This window comes from Solanum dulcamara, chromosome 12 (assembly GCF_947179165.1).
Source record: "Solanum dulcamara chromosome 12, daSolDulc1.2, whole genome shotgun sequence".
In the NCBI taxonomy this organism is placed as follows: domain Eukaryota; kingdom Viridiplantae; phylum Streptophyta; class Magnoliopsida; order Solanales; family Solanaceae; genus Solanum; species Solanum dulcamara.
Window position 1 is genome coordinate 39,748,756 of NC_077248.1, and position 14,654 is coordinate 39,763,409.

At 35.6% G+C, this 14,654-nt stretch overlaps 1 long non-coding RNA gene across 9 annotated transcripts in view; it reads right to left on the reverse strand.

Moving 5' to 3' along the window:
* Positions 1-14,153, reverse strand: part of LOC129876329 (uncharacterized) — a 63,010-nt gene extending 48,857 nt beyond the window's left edge. For 2 of the 9 annotated variants that reach the window (XR_008763364.1, XR_008763362.1), the window contains exons 1-5: positions 13,802-14,153; positions 12,945-13,139; positions 12,777-12,866; positions 6,143-6,204; positions 1,962-5,584 (exon numbers count right to left, since the gene is read on the reverse strand). This is a non-coding gene — a long non-coding RNA (uncharacterized LOC129876329). Of the gene's footprint in view, positions 61-1,961; positions 5,585-6,142; positions 6,205-12,776; positions 12,867-12,944; positions 13,140-13,743 lie in introns of all 9 variants that reach the window. The other 7 variants (XR_008763359.1, XR_008763361.1, XR_008763357.1 and 4 more) reach the window with 7 other exon arrangements.
* Between the last annotated feature and the right edge of the window lie 501 nt (positions 14,154-14,654).

The following is a 14,654-nucleotide window of genomic DNA, read 5'->3' on the forward strand; positions in this document are numbered from 1 at the left end:
AATAGATGGAAAGTAATGATCTTCAATGATGCGCCTGTTGAGGATCTCTAACATCTGTATCTGCATCATAAAATAATGCACGTCGAATAATGTCAGCACATGGAATGTATGAGTATGTAAAATGATAGGAAAGTAAAAACAGATATCAAGAAACTCCTCTTAGGAAAACTTAGCGTAGAACTCAACATTAATATGTAATTCAAGTTTAAAAATAATAATAATAATGAATACTTAATCAGTTGGAAGTCTCTCTAATCGAGAACCATCACTTATGAGCTAGTGATGATACAACGAAGTGATGTCATTGCCACATCCGTCCAATACTTTGTCAGGGTAAAGGACATCACTATCTTGGATCCAATTATCAAAGTCATCATTTTGGGACTTAAGATGTATAGCCTCCATCCTACGCTGGCTACATAGTTCTGGTGTTTGCGTCAATTAAACTCTTACCCAACTCGGTGCTCAATACTACTTCTGAAATATGTGCTTATATTAACATCGTCATCTAGTCTTAGTGGAATTTTATTTAAAACATCAAACTCATCTCATTACCTTTTCATCCATCATTACACTTCAAAACAACATTTACATATCATCAAAACATCATTTAAACTCAATTCTTTCATCTTTCAAAACTCAATAAAATACATACATAGTATTAATTCAAATCACTCTTTTTGTCAATGAATATTAAAAGCCAACATCTTTACTCAAAACACACATAAAAATATTCATGAACATTAAATCAATTAGGGTTAATGGGAAAGTAATCACGAACAATAATTCCAATAATATAAGAGATAATAATAATAATAATAATCTCAATCCATAAATAGATCTAACTCAATAAAAGAAGAAGTAATTCATTTAGAATTCAAGATTAGGGTAAAACTCAACTGTAACTCAATTACGATAAATTTAAATATTGGGTGCATGGACGAACTCAATCCAATGCTATGAATAGCCTTACATACTTGGAATCCAAAACTTTACTAAAAATTGAAGAACTCAATGAACACTCTTGAACTCCTAGCCTTTTCTCCTCGTCGGAGCATTTTGGTGTACCCGGAGTATAAGAATCACCATAATAGTATTTTTACACTAATAAAAACTAATCTATATTTGAAAATGAGTATAGAAGTGTATAGAGAGAAGAGTTGCTTGAGAAAGTTTGGTGAATAAAATAAGGAAATAAGTGGGTATTTAAAGGTGTGGAGGAGTGACCTAACAATAAATAAAAATAATTACAAAGGATGATCTTGAAAATTCAATGGAGGATTTTGATTTCATAAGTGGTGTTAAATGGACGACAATTGATGTCATGGGTGATGTCAAATGGATCTAGATATTTCTATGATTGGTAAGATAAACCTTCTTTTAATAGAATACCCTTTTTCAGAGCTGCGTTTGAACAAAATAACTTCCTAATTAGGATTTGGTGTCTATGAATTATAGCTCCAGAAGTCTGATTTTATGTCGTTTAAGAATCAACCGATTTGGAGCATCCTATGTTGAGATATGATTTTTCTTCTATAAATACTCCATTTCGTCACAGCACCATGGATTGCAAAAATTAATTTATTTGACCTACTTATCCTCTAAATCTTAAGATATGGTATCACAAAGTTATAATGACGTTGAGGTTATTTAAAAATTTGAATCACCTAATTTGAACTATTCTATGAAAGGCTATGCCTAAAATACAGAAGCAGTATCATTTTTCATTGAGAATTGAAATCCCAAATATAATATTTTAGGGGGTGTTACAATATCTCCCCCATGGGATCATTCGTCCTCGAATGAAGATGAAACTAGGGGACATGAATAACGAATATTATCAAGACATCAATTTCTCTAAAACTCTGATACTCAAATGCTCAAACAACACATACTCAAATAGGTAATGACTCAACCTAAAGAATACACATCTATTCGAAGGTAAAAGTAAAGAATATTACCTTGAACATCATCCTCGAAAGGCACGAATAGATGAGGATATTTAGCCTTCATATCTTCTTCAGCTTCCCGTGTAGCCTCTTCAACAAATTGATTTCGCCATAGGATTTTGACAGATGTCACTTCCTTAGTTCTTAATTTGCGAACTTGACGATCTAGAATCTAGAATGAAATCTCTTCTTAATTCAAACTCTCCTTCACCCCAATGTTCTCAGTCGAGAGAACAAGTGAAGGGTCTGCCAAACACTTCTTAAGCATAGAGATATGAAACACAGGATGAATAACTGCTAATTTTAGGGGCAACTCTAATTCATAGGCTATGTTACCAACCCTCTTCACAATCTGATAAGGACCAATATAGCGGGGACTAAGCTTCCCTTTCTTTCCAAATATTATCACACCCTTCATGGGTGAAATTTTCAAGTATACCCAATCATATACTTTGAACTCCAAATCTCTCCTCCTAGTATCAGTGTAGGATTTTTAGCGACTCTGAGCAATCCTCAACCTCTCTTGGATGGTTTTCACCTTCTCCATAGCTTGGTGAACCAAATCCGGTCTAATCAACTCAGCTTCACCAACTTTGAATCAACTAATTAGTGATCTACATTTCCTCCCATACAGAGCTTTATAAAGAGCCATTTGAGTACTCGAAAGCTATTATTGTATGCAAACTCAATAAAAGGTAAATGATCATCTCAATTACCTTTGAAGTCGATGACACAGGATCTCAACATATCCTCTAAAGTTTGTATCATACGCTCTATCTGGTTGTCTATCTGCAGATGAAAAGCAATACTAAGGTTCACTCTTGAACCCAAACCCTTTTGAAATGACTTCCAAAACCAAGTAGTAAATTGAGCTCCCCTATCTGATATGATAGACAAAGAAACTCTACGTAGTCTAACAATCTCTCTAAGATACAGTTTGGCATAATTCTTTGCAGTGTTCGTGGTCTTAACCGGTAAGAAATGGGCCGATTTGGTCATCCTATCCACAATTACCCAAATAGAGTCATACTGTTTGCGGGTTTGCGATAAATTGATAATGAAGTCTATGTTGATCATCTCCCACTTCCATTCTGGGATCTCTATATTTTAAACCACTACATAAGGCCTTTGGTGCTCAACTTTAACTTGTTGGCAATTTGGGCACTTGCACACAAACTCTGCTATATTCCTCTTTATTCCACTCTACCATTATACTTCTCTCAAGTCACGGTACATCTTTGTCCAACCTAGATGGATGAAATATTTGTAATTATGGGTTTCTACCATGATTCTCTCCCAAATGCCATCAACACGGAACACATAATCTCTATTGATATCTCAACACTCTATCTCCCCCTTTGGCACAAGCCATTACCTTTTGCTTGTGAATCTCATCTTTCCGTTGAAAGAGTATGGGGTCCTGATTTTGCTTTCCTTTCACCTCTGCAACTAGAGATGATTCAGCTCCATTCCAGACTATTTTATCACCCTCATTAGAGTCAATAAGTTGAACTCCCAAATATGCAAGTCTATGCACTTTCTTTGCCAACTCCTTCTTTTCATCTTTCACATGGGCCGTACTCCCCATGGATAACCTGCTAAAAGCATCGGGAACTACGTTTACTTTACCTAGGTGGTAGATAATACTCATGTCATAATCCTTGAGCAACTCTAGCCATCTTTTCTGTCTTAAGTTCAGATCCTTATGACTGAATACATACTGCAAGTTCTTGTAGTCTGTGAATACATTCATATGTACACTATAAAGATAGTGACACCAAATCTTAAGAGCAACTACCATAGCTGTCAACACAAGGTCATGAGTGAGGTAGTTTCTCTCATGACTCTTAAGCTTTCTGGAGGCATAGGTAGTGACCTTTCCTTTCTACATCAATACACATCCCAACCTAACTATAGAAGCATCATAATAGATTACAAAACCATCCATTCCCTTGGGTAGGGAGAATACTGGAGCAGTAGTCAATCTAGCTTTCAACTCTTGAAAGCTTTTCTCACAAGCATCACACTATTGAAACTTAGCCTTTTCCTGAGTCCGTTGAGTCAATAGTGAGGATATAGATGAAATTCCTTCAACAAACCTCCTATAGTAACCAGCCAAACCTAAGAAACTCTTTATGTTGATTGGAGAGATGGATCTAGGCCAGTTCTTAACTGCCTCAAGATAGACTCACCAACAGTAGTAGACACACTGAAAGGCTCAAGAAGACACTTAGGAAGGACCTCAAATTTACTAGCCAAGTAAGGAGTTACAAAAGATAATGTAGCACCCGGATCAAGTAATGCATACACATCAAAAGAAAAGACTCAAATCATACAAGTAACAACATTGGGTGTATTCTCTTGGTCATGATGACTACCCATAGCATACAGACGGTTTGTTCCCCTATCTGCACCTGAAGCTGCACCTCTCTGATTACCTTTATTCTGCGGTGTTGTAGAAGGAAACTGAACTCTACTACCTCCATCTCCTTGTCTCTTTGAAGGACACTCATTTTGGAAGTGACCTGTCTTTCCACATTTGTAGCAAGCATTGGTGCCCACACGACACTCTCCCAAATAAAGCTTCTAATATCTAGCACGCGATGGCTTTCCTCTAGAACATTGAGCCACACTTAATTAGGACTGAAAACCCTAAGCTCGAAAGTTCTGGTTACTCAGCGACCTATGATTAGGTGTAAAAACACTTATTGAAGAAGGTGCATAATTAAAAGATCTCTTTTTAAAGATGGACTTTTTACCCTTCCCTTGCTTCTGCTCGTTCTCATGCCCAGCAAACTTAGCCTTCTTACTTAAGTTTTCCTCTCAGTCCTTTTTCTTGTCATCCTCAACCTACTAAGAATACACCATCAATCTAGAAAAATCCATGTCAGAAATCATTAACATTTTCTTACATTATTTCTTTACATGTTTGCCTAGGCCAAAGACAAAACTTTCTTATCTTAGACCTCATATGAGGAATCATTTCTGGGGCATGTTTAGACAACTGAATAAATTTCAATCTATACTCCTTTATAGTCATGCTCTCCTTCTTGAGGTTCACAAACTTCTCAACTTTTTCTTCCCGTAGCTCTTGGGGAAAGAAGTGATCAAGGAAAGCACTTTCAAACTCATCCCAAATTACAGGTATAGTATCCTTGCTGCGACTCTTCTCCCACTGGTCATACCACACGTTCGCCATATCCTTGAGCTGGTAGAAAACCAACTCAATACCCTCAAGCTCGGTAGTATGCATCACTTTTAAGATCTTCCACATCTCATCAATGAAATTTTGAGGATCCTCCTCAACCTTAGAACCCATGAAGACTAGAAGGTTCATCCTCAGAAAATCTCTAATCCTTATGGTGGAAGACCACTCTTGAGAGCTAGAGCTAGGAGTTGGTGAACTATGGTTACCTACGTGGGCAGCTACCAGTTGAGTGGGCATGGCAATAGCTCATCTGAATTCTACCTATGAAGTAGGAGTGGTCTGAATAGTAGGTATTTGGGGTACCTCAATAGACCTTGAAGGTCATCCCTTGGTTCATGGTGGAGGCATCTCTAATTGTAGAACCTCAGTATTGATAGCGTTTCTCGATAGCATTTCTCTAACTGACTGTACGTTTAGGAGGCATGTTCTGCAATGTATAAACACACAAATTAGAAAGGAATATTTATAGAGTTAAACTTTATTGCATGAACTCAGATTATGAAAGAAGTGAAACAAATCCTAATGTCTTATAGCCTCCTGATTATAAGTGTGGTGCACGACACACCCATAAGCAAGATTCTACTAGACACGGCTTCATAGACCCCCTAGGACTCTTGAACTCTGTGCTATCATTCTAAGTTTGTCACCTTCGAAAAGGTACTCTAGGCATGGCCGGCACTCAGAAATCATCTCTGGCCTTCGAGAGAACCACTTGGTCCCATCACTCATTTGTTCATCAGCGGAGACTTAAGTGAAAATAAGAATACTTATGTGGGCTCTCCACCATCAACATCAAAGGAAAGAAATAATCCTTATAAGTAGTTTTAAAGGAGAACTACTCCAATTACATAATCAAACTTTATCTAGGAAGCCTCTAACACTACCAGATGGTATCGATGACATGTCCATGGCTACCTCAAAAGAAACATAATACTCAATAATAATAAAAGGATAAAGAGTTCCTTCGAATACAAGAAGGACTCACCAAATAGCTGGAAATTAATGATCTTCAATGATGAGCCTTTTGAGGATTTCTAACACCTGTATCTGCATAATAAAACGATACAAGTCGAATGAAGTTAGCAAATGGAATGTGCGAGTATGTAAAATGGCAGGAAAGTAAGGACAGATATCAAGAAACTCCTCTTAGGAAAACTCAGCTTAGAAGTCAACATCATCTCAACATCAGTATGTAATGCAAGTTTAAAAAAAAAAATAATAAGCAATGCTTACTCAGTTGGAAGTTTCTCTAACCGACAATCATCACATATTAGCTAGTGATGATACAATGAAGTGATGTCGTTGCCAAATCCATCCAATAACTTGCTAGGGTAAAGAACATCATCATGTTGGATCCAATAATCGAAGTCCTCTTTTTGGAACATAAGAGGTATAGCCTCCATCCTACGTTGGCTATGTAGTTCTGGGGTTTGAATTAATTAAACGCGTACCCAACTCGGTGGTCAATACTACTCCCAAAATATGTGCTCATATTAACATCATCATCTAGTCTTATTAAAATTTTATTTAAAACACCAAACTTATATCATTACCTTTTCATCAATCATTACACTTTAAAACATCATTTACATCTCATCAAAACATCTTGCTCAAAAAATCATTTAATCAAATTCATTTAAACTCAATTCATTTGCTCTTTTAAAACTCAATAAAATATATATATAATATTAATTCAAATGATTCTTTTAGTCAATGAATATTAAAAGCCAATATCTTTACTCAAAATATGCATAAAAATATTCAAAAATATCAAATCATTTAGGGTTCATGGGAAAGTAGCCACGAACAATAATTTTAATAATATGAGAGATAATAATAATAATAATAATAATAATAATAATAATAATAATAATAATAATAATCTCAATGCATAAATATATCGTACTCAATAGAAGAAAAATTAATTCATTTAGAATTCAAGATTAGGGTAAAACTCAACTATAACTCAATTACGATAAATTTAAATATTGGGCGCATGGACGAACTCAATCCAATACTATGAATAGCCTTACATGCCTGGAATCCGAAGCTTTACTCTAAATTGAAAAACTCAATGAAGACTTTTGAACCCCTAGCCTTTTCTCCGTGTTGGAGCGATTTGGTGTACTACTCGGAGTATATGAATCACCAGAATAGTATTTATACACTACTAAAAACTAAAATTTTATTCAGAATGAGTAAGAAGTGTATAGAGAAAAGATTTGCTTGAGAAAGCTTGATGAATAAAATGAGAAAATAAAGTGGTATTTATAGATGTGGAGGAGGGACCTAAAAATAAATAAAAATAATTACAATGGATGATCTTGAAAATTTAATGAAGGATTGTGATGTCATGGGTGATATTAAATGAAGGACTATTGATGTCATGGGTGATGTCAAATGGATATAGATATTTCCATGGTTGGTGAAATAAACCTTCTTTTAATGGAATACCTTTTTTTGGAGCTGCATTTGAATAAAATAACTTACTAATTAGGATTTGGTGTCTTCATATGAATTGTAGGTCTAGAATTATAATTTTGTGTCGTTCAAGAATCAACAGATTTGAAGCATCCTACTGTGAGATATGATTTTGCTTCTAAAAATACTCTATTTCATCACAGTATCATGTCTTGCAAAAATTAATTTATTTGACCTACTTATCATCCAAATCTTATGATATGGTCACGAAAGTTATAGGTAATTCAAAAATTTAAATCACCTAATTTGGACTATCCTATAAAAAGTTATGCCCAAAATACATAATCAATATTATTTTCATCGAAAATTGAAACACCACATACAACGTTTTAGGGAGTAATCAAATACTATTTCAATTCAATCCAATTAATTAAGGATTCAAAGTTAAAATATTTGATCCAACGATAAAGCCAAAAATTTTAAAAACAGAATTATGGATATCTATACGAATGCAAAACCTGAGATTTGAAATTATAATAAAGTAATTTCAAAATATCGTTTGTCACTTCATTGTAATTCTCACTTATGTTAAAGGGAATTCAACAATTTATATATAACTCTTTAAAGAAAAAATAATTTTACTCTTACTCCTAAATCCCCCCTGCCTAAGAGCTCAAAAGTGGCTGGCTTTCAGCCCTTATCATCAACCCCAGATAAATAGCTCAATAAAATATCTGAAGTCTAAATAAGAATAAGCAGATTAAAAAAATATAATTTCATTGTAATGACCCTTTAGGTCATTTTCTTTATTTTTCAATCTTTTTAGCATTTAGAACTTTCCTGCAGCGATCCTAAATCATTTATGACTTGCTGGCACTGATAGTTCGGTCGCGTGGTCATTCATTTGATTTTTATGCTCGTTTCCCTATTTTGGAGCTTATATAACTTGAAAAGTTGACTTAGGTCATAATTTCAGAAGACAGGCCTTAGAACAAAATTTTGACGGTTTTATCATCTTCAAAATAGCCAAATTAGGCTAGTAGCATGGCCCGCATGAGTACCGAGGCGATCGGTACGAGTTTAGGATCATTTGGCATTTTTGCCTTTGAAATTTGGCCTATAGTTGACTTTGGTCACCATTCTTGGAAGACACACTCTGATGAAAATTATGGCAGCATGGTTAGTTCCGAAATATCGAGTTTGGTCTAGAATGACCTTTCATTCACTTCTCGAGGCTTTCGGTCTAATACTGAGGCCCGTTGTGGATTTTTGGCTTAAAATGGTCTTTTGGGTGTGGGACCCACTTTCAATCGTAATAAACTCGTATGAAAATTTTGTCTGTGCCATTGAGTTTAGAATGTCAAATTTGGTAGGGTAGCATATCTCGTTCGCGCGCATGGGATTCCGAACGAATTTCGAGCACCTCATTGGAATATTTGAACTTGAGAAATATCAGCTTATTAGCAGATATCTAGTGCAAGGAGTTTTGTTCTCTGCGATCATTGGCACTTGGCCTTGTTCACAGAGTTGCTCTCCGCATAGCGTTCACAAAGGTCAAGAGTCTTCGCCTCCGCATTCGCGGAGCACTATAGCCGTGTTCGTGAAGGCCATTGAGTTGGTCTTTTTAATGAAGACCAAAATGAATTTTGACTTCTCTTCCAAACTTTAAACATTATTTTATCCATCATCTTGAGGTCAAATTGGGCATTCAAAGGTCTAATTTCTAGGGAATGTTGTGCGGAATCTGGTGGTGAGCTTGAAAACACGAGGAGAAGTTTCGTGTGAGGTAAGAATTCATTTTTAGCCACTGCTATAGTGATTTTCAAAGATGTATTTTGTTGAAATTGTGGAGGTTGTAACTTGATCAATTTAAATCCGATTTGAGTTATTTTGTAGGCTAGAATGTGGGGTTTTTTGCAAGTATCGTCATAGTTTAATTTGTTTGGGTTGGAAGGGTCTCGGTTTTTCAAAATTAGATGATCAAGAAGCTGCCATTTTCTTCTTTAGTTCAGATTTTTAAGAATATTTATTGCATGTTCATTTTGTGTAGTTTCTCGATCCCGAATTGTGTTATAATGGTTATTTATGAGCTCAGAGTGACGTTTAGAACCTATTTGGGGGTTAATTCCAGAATTCCTGATGTAGGTCCCTCTTTTCTCATTTTAGACCCCGAAATTGGCCCATCTCAGAATTCGATAATTTTAGTATCATAATGATCATATTGATGATATGATTAACATTTTGTTAGCATGGCGGCGATTGGAGATGATTTGGAGGACGAGAGCTTCATTGTGGTGGATTTGTAGTGCGCGTGATAGGCTTCAATGTAGGCTACGATCTCCCCCTTTTGACTGAACTCTACTAGATATCGTGTAGTATGCTTTATTTGTGACTTAGGTGGGTATTTGCCGAGATTAGCATTCTCCTCACCCGATCCTATTTTCTTGTTCCCGGGTGAGCCATAGGCTAGAATAGTCATGTGAAATCCTTAGATTAGGTTGTAAGCTTTGGTTATGGTGGTGACTTAGCATTTATTATCCTGTTTAGGATCTATACTGATGGTCTTAGGCTGGGTTTGAGCCTTAGGCACCTTATCATGTGGTTGTTTCCCTCTTAGCTAGGGGTAGCTTTCAGTAAAGCTTATTATGGATAGGATACCCCTTTTATGCTAGTGCCTGAGACCTCTAGGGCTCGTCGTAGACGTAGGTTTGGCTTAGTAGTGTTGGTTGGGAGCTGAGGTGGCTTATTTTAGGGTAAGGCGTCGTTCTTAGAGATATTTCTCCCCCTTTATAATTTGAAGTCATGCCTTTATTATTTTGTTTTTGTTTAGCGGTAGGCTTATGATGCCATCTTATCTATTATCTATTATTAGGCCCGGGGCCATCTCCGAGGAGCGATTGGATCCCAAGTTAGTTCTTTGACTTATTATGAGCTAGGACCTGGTATTTCCTTATGGTTATGTGTATCTTGTTTGGATGTTGGTGATGGCATGCTTGCATTGTTTGAGCATGTTCACTTATTTTATGGTACGATCCCGGTATTTCATTGGTTTTTAACTACTGCTTTGAGAAGGATTTCTCATACTTTTTCTACTCTTAAACTGGTTTTAATGGGATTCGTACCACATGGATACTTGATCAGTAGTTTTGGAAACTTATGAGGCATCGGGGATATACTCCATTTTCTACTTGAGGCATTAGAGGCATCTGGGATGCACTCAGTTGTACTTGGCTATTTGGTGCGTCAATGCCCTTTCTTAGCCCACCGATGCCCCCGGGTTTACTCTTGTTAGTTGGGCCATGCCCCTAGGAGTTTACTGTCTATGTGGGTGGCCCCTTTTCAGAGTTCTCACAGTTGAGGTTACTAGGTTACTGATATTCAGTGCGGCGATGCCCTTTCTACAGCGGCTTGGTTTTTCACTATCCGATACCCTATGGGGATGCTATTTGTCTATGTAAGACCTGGTTTGGGCCCAAGCAGTGTAACGGACTTCCCGCATCCCCTATGGGCCCATCTGGCTAGTGTACCACTAAACTGGATGAGGGAGTCACATGGGTCCAACCTGGTAGGCCGGGACCGGGGTGGGTCTATCCACTTGTTGTTGTTTTTTGAGAGCTACCGATGATGTCACTAGTTTTTACTACAAACTTACATTCATTATGGTATGGTCCCTCGATTTTATGGGGTCGGGGGTATGTTTGTTATTATTTATACCTTTTGGGGGTATGGGCATCTGGTAAGTTATTATCTGATTATACTTGCTTGTAGTTGGTACCTTTGGTTGTATTGATAGATGGTTTACGTGGAATTTGAGTTGGATTATGTTTGGTAATTCCTGCTAGGCTCAGTCGGAATAGTTCCTAGGTGATTATGTGGTTAGAGTTGTCAGTTAGTACTGTATTTTTATTAGTAGACTCCTATGATGTGTTCTTCCCGTTAATAGGTTGTTGGATTGCATTTCAGGTGTGTTCTTTGACTTTATTTCTTTATCTATGTTTCCAGTCTTCTTACCTTATCTTTCAGTCATTCTTGTGATAATTTCTAATTAGTTACTTGTGTAGTATTTACCTAATTATATATTAATTATACTTGCTTTATCTGTGGAGCTCAGTAGGCCTATGCCAACTGAGTACCATTCATTTGGTACTCATACTACACTCCTTCCCCCTGCAGATCATAGTAAGAGTCATCGTTGTTGATTTAGACTATTGCGGAGAAGCTTCTACTCAGAGATTTAGTGAGCTCCTGGCGTTCGAAGTTGCCAATTTCCATCCATGACAAATTAGAACTAGTATTTACTTGCTTTAGAAGACTGTCTATACTCATATTACATTTGTAAAAGCCTTGTACTTCTGTTTTGGTTTAGATGCTCGATTACTGACTGATGTTAGATCTTGGGGTGGTTTCTTGTAATTGTTTCAGTCGTCCTCTTTCTTCTCATTATTACTTATTTTCTTTCTATTTATTTGTCTTCCTCTTGATAGCTCATTGCCTTTGGTTCTGGGCTAAGGTTGAAGGGTTAGGATTACTTGCGGATGGGTGTTAGTAGGCGCCATCACGGCCTAAGAAATTGGATCATGACATTCACGCCACTTTATAATCTAGAACAATAAACTAAAAACTTGTATGAATGAAATTATCAAAAGGACCAACTAATTTCTCCTTCTTTCAATACCATAGGAAGGATTCTAAAATGGAACCAAATTGTATATATTTAGGGATGACATCGTGCACATTCGATATAATTAATATCTTGTAACTTTCATCACTGTTAGTTGCATTAATGGAGAAATAATTTTTCTCTACAGGGAAAAAATAAAGAAGATGGTGAGGAATTAATTTTTAAAAAATAATAACAGCTCAAAATCTTTGAAGAGTACCTCAACTTAACCACTTATATTTGAAACTTAGAAATGCTCGCAAAAGAGGATGAAACAACACATTTTGCAAAGGCCAAAATATAATATTGGTAGAATAATATATAATAGTGAAGAAATACGTCATTCGACTTACATACTCCACATATATTCAAAAAAGATGGGACAGATTTGTAGACTCATAACTTTTTAGTAAAAAAGAATTGGTGAAGTCCGCATTAAATCTTTCATGTTGCAAGTATAGGGTATGTTTTGAACACTTCATGAGCGTAAAAAAATAAGCATATAGTATTTTTATTTCAGAATTGGTTTAGTAGTTACCAATAATCCAGTTTTCTTCGCTGCGGTGAAGCCACAATAGACGATCTCGCCTACATTACAAAGTTGATTGCAACTCATTTTCTTCGAAACCTGCCATTGATTCCAATACGATGAAGATTATTCTCCGACTAAATTGAGAAATCACAAATGATACTTGTACATCAATACCACGAGCCAACAAATAAGTTGTGATAAGGGGACAGAGGAATTTAGAGTGAAACTCGCGCATGATTACGTCCCTACTATTCTGATCCATAGCTTGTTCATGAACTTTCTTGGAAGGTCAAAAGCTTATAGTGTCATGGTCAATGAAAACACTCTAACTTGAACCTTGGTAGGCAGCAACTAAAGAGTATCATAAATCTAGCAGAATAGACACATGAATAAATAATCAAAATTACAAAGTTCACAAATTAAAATCTGCATAAAAGCAAAACTGGGAAAAAGGCTATAAACTCTACATTTTGCTCATAAAAATCAGCAAATCAAGAAACTACTTGAACGGGATGAGTTTTTATATAATGACCTTAGGAACTAAATAAATGGAAAAGGGTACTAAGAATCATAACAATAGCATCAATGGTATCTAAACTCAATTGTTAATTTCAAACATTGATTAAACTGACTGTTTAACGGAGTATAAAAACATACTAACATCAACTAACGTTGTATCTATTATATTGGTTGCTTCAAAATGAATAATTTCATAATTATTCTAAGATTAACAAACCTAAATGACCTTAGACCTGGACTTGTTCAAATATATCTACTTAGCTGTAAGAGGCATTAATCTAATTGTAGAAGTTAAAGTGTCAAATCCTTAAAATATCATGAAATCATTTCATCAACCCAGTGACCAAACAACAGACCTAGTGTGAAGAGAAATTTTTTCAACAATCAAAGGCGTAAAAATATTATCTCGCAAAATAGAAAGAGAATTGCAGAAATATAGATTGACAAATTTTACATAGCTTTGCCAAATATGTTTCTCCCAAGTCTAATTGGGCTTGTAAATCTATGTCCACCTTTTAAAGTCATTAGCAAACCCTAGAGCGGAGAGGATGAAAGAAGAATACAGGGCAGAGGAAAATATCCACATTCAAAGTTCTTGTTTGCTATTTCTGTGCCTGCAATTCCAAACCCCAGAAACACCGAAAACTTGCAGACTTGAATTCCCATATAGTAATGGAGTTTGGGAGAATAGTCAGTGGTTAATAATTAAGGAAAGTACAGGGACAAAGGAGTGATTGAGGAGGCAAAAGGAAAAATGTTAATCAAGGGAGAATTAGAGAGGAGAAGGGAATAAGGAGAGTCTTAAACGACGGCATTGCCGAAGTGGTGTTTTCTTTTTTCCTCATAGGTTTTCTGTTTCTCAAAGAATTTGTCAATTTTTTTGATTTAACATAAATAAAATTCTTATTTTCTAAGAGCGCCACGACACCGGGCTAAAGATTCTCTTATATATATTTATAAGAAAAAATTAACAATATTCCCGATTTAAATATACCATTAGAAATGGATTATTTAATCATAGAAACAGACTGAATTTTCTTAGGATGATATATATACTGCTCCCCATCTTAAGAAACTTCAGTCTGTTTCTATGATTAAATAATCATTTCTAATGGTATATTTAAATCAGGAATATTTTAATTTTTTCTTTAATCTGTTGTACTAATTTAATGTCTTCTATATTAAAATACTTTTTCCCCTTTCTATTTTAGAATATAATGATCTTGCTATTTTTCCTAATTTTTGAATGAAATTTCTTGCATAATTTATTAATCCTAAAATATTTTGTAATTCCGTAGTATTGCCTAGTTTATCTAGCATATCTAATACTTTTTTACCTATATAAGGTTGTAATTTTATTTTTCT